Genomic DNA, 4,706 nt, shown 5'->3' with positions numbered 1-4,706 from the left:
GGCATATAGTATGTCTAATTAATTGTTATTTAAGTATGCATATTCTAACTCTATTATTCTTTTTTTATGGAACTATGTGTTAACTTGACTTAAGTTAGCACTTGTTAAATATGGATGCCCTCTATATAAACTTTCACTCTACATAACTTAAAAGAACAAATCAACAACCATCTATAAGGAGAAGCATCATATCGACCGATTTGAGTGAAGCAGCAGCCAAGAGCAATATGATTTATATATAGTTAAGAGCAAATATGGTTGCATTGCATGTGAAATAGTAAAATAAAAAATAATAAATAATAGAGGACTTGTTTTATGCATTATGTAAACTCCGGTTAAATTAGTAGATAATTAGTCAATAAATTAGTTTTTAATAAAAAGGATTAGAAATGTGAATATTATATTAAATTAGGGTAGAGCTCATCGAAATGAGAATTTTGACACTAACTTCGAAGAAAACAGTCCAAAATTAGACCGAAAAGACCGAAGTGGTTGAACCGAACCCAAACCGAGCTGTCGGTCCAACCGGACCAATCCTTTTAAGTGAACCCAAGCCCTTCGTCCCCTTCATTCCAACAGAAACGAAGCTTTCAGCTTCCAGGGGAGGGAAGAACGAAAACTTCACCGAAACCCTTACGTTACTTTCCAAATCCCATAACTTCTCCGTCCGAACTCCGATTACCGCACCGTTTGCGGCCACGCGTCCACCGCGTCGAGCTCTACATTTCTACCTGAACAATTTTACTGGTAACTTTTTAATCACCCTCAGCCCTCTTTTCCCCCAATTTTTGAATTTTTAATGGGAATGTTGAATTTCTTTGATTTCTGATGTTTTAGGATCCAATTAGCTTGAGGAAAATGTTCACTCTTACTTATGTGAAGTTTGGGTAAGGTGAGGATACGATAATTCTATTTTATTTTTATTGAATTTGAGCTTTGAGTATTAAATTGGATATATATGTGTTATGAATGTGTATTAGGTTGTGAATAAATAATTGGAGCTTGAAATTGTGAATACTGGAACTTGGAGGAAGCGTATTAGTTGAGTTTTGAAGGGCTGCCTTGGTTTTGAATAAATAGCTTTGGTTGTTACGTGGAAATTGGGCAAGGTATGGTTTAGGTTTCTTGCATTTAATATATAATGTTCTGTGAAAACTTAGGCTAGATGACCATAGGATAAGTTGGAATGCAGGTGTATGTTTAATGTTTAGTAATTTGTTGATGAATATATTTGGTTGAAGTTTATTGGATAATTAGTTATTAATTTTGGATGGTGAATGTTGTTATGTTAATTTGGAGAGAATTATGGTTGAATGTTATTGTTGATGAACATGGTTGGTTTGGTGCTTGTTGATTAACTAATGATTTGGTGAATTATTGATTTGAGGTATAACTATTGTGGAGGTTGTTGTGATGATGAGGTATTTTGTGTTAGAAGCCTAGGATTAGTGAACTATGATCCTTAGTTGAATTTTGGTTGTTGGATTTGAATATTGTATGAGTATAATTATTAATCTAAGGTAGATTTATTGTGGTGACTGTTATGATGATGAGGAAGGGTATGTTGAATTAAAAAAAAAAAAGCAAGTTTGGACCCAAAAAGGATAGTAAAGTCCGAGTTTTAGAGGAGATGCTGCCGAAATTTTATAAAAATTAAAGATTTTGTTTATATGATTATTTAAAAAGATTTAGATTCAAAGATTATATGGTTTGATTTAGAGTTATTAAGAAAATGAGCATGTTTTAAGTTTGATTCATTTAGAAAAGAATGAATTATGTTTTGAATTAGAACTATTGATGGACGGAATGGGAGGTGTGATAATGAAGGATAAGGATTGAATATGATTGACGTATAATAATGAATGAGATGCGATTAAGAATGATGTGGATGTTGATAAATTATAATTGAATTATTTATATAGCTTATGAATTTGAATAATCTGAGATACGAGATTCCCTGGATCAAGTGTCGTGGCTTACACCACGTGTACCAGGTTGAAAACTCGATACTCTGTTGACCCTACGACGTAAGTGTGACTGGACACTATATAAATTCCGGGAATGTTACCCCATTGAGCAATATTGATTATTTGAGAAAAAGTTATGCATAGACTCTTGGGGATGCACGTCGGGGGACAGTCTAAGGACACTCAGACTTGTCAGGTTGGCTGGATAACCGACAGATGAGCCTCATCAGCCATAGGATAAGCATGCATCATATGCATATTACTTGAATTACTTGCTTGTACTTTAATTGGGTGTGCCTATATGTACTTGCTATGCTAAATGTGTATTTGTTACCTGTAATAACTGTAACCTTCTTGTGTTTTCCTTATCTGTCTATTTGTCTGTGAAAATGCATGAAGGAGTTGGAGGTATGGAGGAATGGCAGTATGGGACTTAGATTTAAGGTTAAGTTAAGTTAGGATTAAATATTTTTAGAAAACCACCTTTTATGGCTTCTGTTTAATACTTTAAGCTCTATAATCTGAGTGTTGGCGTTCTAGGATTGCCTCTGGCATTTTCAGGACCTTATATATTATGTGTGTGGCACCTTTACCATACTGAGAACCTCCGGTTCTCATTCCATACTATGTTATTGTTTTTCAGATGCAGGTCGAGAGGCATCTCGTTAGGCGTCTGGACCCTTGAAGCGGAGTGGTTACAGTGTTATTTTGTTATGCTATGATGTGTATTTATGTACTTGGTTTTCTCTCCGCATAACCTGTTCTTTTGATCATCCTAGAGGTTTATGGAGAGGCAGGATTGTGTATATGTACTTTTGGGTTTTGTGATATGTATGTATATATGTGTAAATATTCTCTAGCCAGTCTTGACTTCGCAGGCTGAGTTAGGAGCTTATTATTTCATTTTTTTGGCACTCTATTCCTACTTCTGTTATCTTATGTTTAATAATTATGATTTTCTTAACACGTAAGTTAACTCGTACCTTGAGCGTTGCGCTTTTATTTTGCGATTTTTGTTTTTTCTTTTCTTCAAGGCTCTTAGCATATTATAATTTTTCTGCTAATATATGTATTACTCATTTTATTTTAGAAGTCGTAATATCACATCACCTTTGTTTTATGGCTCAAGCGTAAAGTTTAGTGTGGTAGGGTGTTACACATTGATATGTAGAAACAGACGTGATTAAAGGTGAATTAAAACACGCACAATAATGATACTATAAAGTTGAAACATGGTGACACATGCATTATTACTTTTAGTATTAGTGCGCTGAATTATACCAGTTGTGGTGATATATTTTTCGGTTTAATAAACACTAAAAATAATTTTATTTAAATAATTAATTTTTATATATACTAACTAAAAAATTAATAATAATTAAAACTATTTAATACTAAAAACATCTTCTTTAATTTAGTTTGGATTCTACAAAATGTTTCATAAATATGTGTGAATCATATAAAGGTGTTTATGGATCGGGTTTAAGTAGATCCAAACCCGTCCTTACAAGGACAACGGGTTTACTTTAACCTGACCCAAAGCCAAAGTAATCCGAAAAGAAATCAGATTAAACCGGATCGATTCGATAGAACATTAGTATATACAAGTTTATAAATGAGGCCTGCTACACATACAAGTCTTTTTGGCTTACAAGTCTTACAAGTTGGCACAAGCCCAACAAAGCACACGCATTACACTCCCACATTCAAGAGTAAATAAATGCACGTTATTCAACCACTTCCTGTTTCCAAAGCGCGCTACTCACCATGCATTATGAACGACTCTTCTTCTTCTTCCTCCATGAAAACGAGTTTCTTGCCAAATTTGAAGATAATGGAACTTCAGAAATACACACAAACGATTACAAGAATTAACCCAAACGATTATAGAAATACACCTAAAGAATTACAGAAATACACCCAAAGGATTACAAAACTACACCCAAATGATTTAAGAAATATACTCAAAATTCGTTGAAGTACACCTTATGCATAATTAAGAACTCTTTCTCTTTCTCCTCCTCATCTTCTGCTGTTTCTTCTTCTTCAAAAATGATTTCAGAGCTTGATGTCAAAAAACAATAGAAATCGAGAATAATGAAGAAAGAAAACAGAGAGAAAAGCACGTAAATGAAGAAGGAGAAAGAGAAGGCAAGCAATGAAAGAAAAGAAGAAGAAGAAGAGGAAGAAGAACGTGCAGCAAGAAGAAGAAGAAGGTGCAGTGAAAACTTGCAGTAACGGTTGAAGAAGGAGAAAGAAAAGGCAAGAAACGAAAGAAAAGAAGAAGAAGAGGAAGAGGAAGAAGAATGTGCAGCAAGAAGAAGAAGGAGGTGCAGTGAAAACGGTTTGAAGCGCATTAATATAAATGATTTGTAAAGATTTGTATAAAAAAAATGCTTGTATGTGAAGAATTTCTCTTTATAAGTATAATATAACTTTATTAATTAACTGAAATATTTTTTTATTGTAAAAAGTAATTTTGGGCCGAGTCAGGTGACCCGAAGCAAAATCCGAACCCAACCAAAAAGCAACACTGGACAAAACATGAAAACTCGAACTCGACAAAATATCTCTCGAGTTTAGGCCACAGGTTTTGAGTCGGAGCGAATCTTGAACACTCCTAGAATAATATATCATAAAATTTGATTTAAAATTTAACGTGAGATTTGTTATTCTAATGCTTAGTTTTATTTTAATTTAAATTTAAATATTTTTTTAATTACTTTAAAAATTAAAAAA

The 4,706-nt window shown here is 33.4% G+C and overlaps 1 long non-coding RNA gene across 1 annotated transcript; it reads left to right on the top strand.

Moving 5' to 3' along the window:
• LOC110270729 lies at window positions 571-2,669 on the top strand. Its single transcript, XR_002360368.1, has 4 exons — window positions 571-747; window positions 838-892; window positions 981-1,109; window positions 2,611-2,669. It is a non-coding gene; the product is annotated as an uncharacterized LOC110270729 (long non-coding RNA).

This window comes from Arachis ipaensis, chromosome B04, assembly GCF_000816755.2.
Source record: "Arachis ipaensis cultivar K30076 chromosome B04, Araip1.1, whole genome shotgun sequence".
Lineage (NCBI taxonomy): Eukaryota > Viridiplantae > Streptophyta > Magnoliopsida > Fabales > Fabaceae > Arachis > Arachis ipaensis.
The sequence above is the reverse complement of the archived record's forward strand: the minus strand, read 5'-3'. Positions and strand labels throughout refer to the sequence as shown.